The sequence below is a fragment of the Engraulis encrasicolus genome, chromosome 20, assembly GCF_034702125.1.
Source record: "Engraulis encrasicolus isolate BLACKSEA-1 chromosome 20, IST_EnEncr_1.0, whole genome shotgun sequence".
Classification (NCBI taxonomy): domain Eukaryota; kingdom Metazoa; phylum Chordata; class Actinopteri; order Clupeiformes; family Engraulidae; genus Engraulis; species Engraulis encrasicolus.
Genome location: NC_085876.1, coordinates 24,191,345 through 24,192,306, shown reverse-complemented (window position 1 = coordinate 24,192,306; position 962 = coordinate 24,191,345).

The following is a 962-nucleotide window of genomic DNA, read 5'->3' as shown; positions in this document are numbered from 1 at the left end:
GGCCCTCTCCTCTTCTCTCTCTATATGTTGCCCCTGGGCTCCATCATCAGAGAGCACAATGTTGATTTTCATAGCTATGCCGATGACACTCAACTATATATCTCTGTCGAGCCTAGCCAAACCACTGCCATTCATGCCTTGACTAAATGCATGTCTGCCATTACAGATTGGATGAACAGTAACTTCCTAAAATTAAATGAAGATAAAACTGAAGTGTTGCTCATTGGGCCTAAGAAAAAACGTGCAAAACTCCACTCAAGCCTAGGTGACCTAAGCATACACATTAAAGATAAGGTTACTAGCCTAGGTGTGGTCATAGACTCGGATTTGAGCTTTGAGCCTCACATCAACAAGATAACAAAATCTGCTTTTTTCCATCTTAGAAATGTCAACAAAGTGCGCGGCTTGGCCCCCCGACAAGACGCTGAGAAACTTATTCATGCCTTTGTCACCAGTAGGATAGACTACTGCAATGCTCTTTTCTCCGGTCTCCCAAAAAAATTAATTGACAAATTGCAACTCATTCAAAATTCTGCGGCAAGAATCCTAACAAGAACCAGAATGAGAGAGCACATCTCTCCTGTCTTGGCAGACCTGCACTGGTTACCTGTCTCATACAGAATCGACTTTAAGATTCTGCTCACAGTATTTAAAGCATTAAATGGACTTGCACCTAGCTATATCTCAGACATGCTCTCTTTTTATGCCCCTGCTCGAGCTCTCAGGTCCACTGATGCCAAGCTGCTAAGGACCCCCACCCCCCCGCAGAAGAAGATCGGCGACGCCGCGTTTGCCTGCTATGCGCCCAAGAGATGGAACGCCCTCCCCATCGAGATCCGATCAGCCACCTCCGTCGACTCCTTTAAGAAGCAGCTGAAGACCCACCTCTTCATCCTTGCCAACTCCTAGCTGCCAAGGCGTCATAGTGTCCCAGCCGCCGCAGCGCCCTTACTACTCGCAAT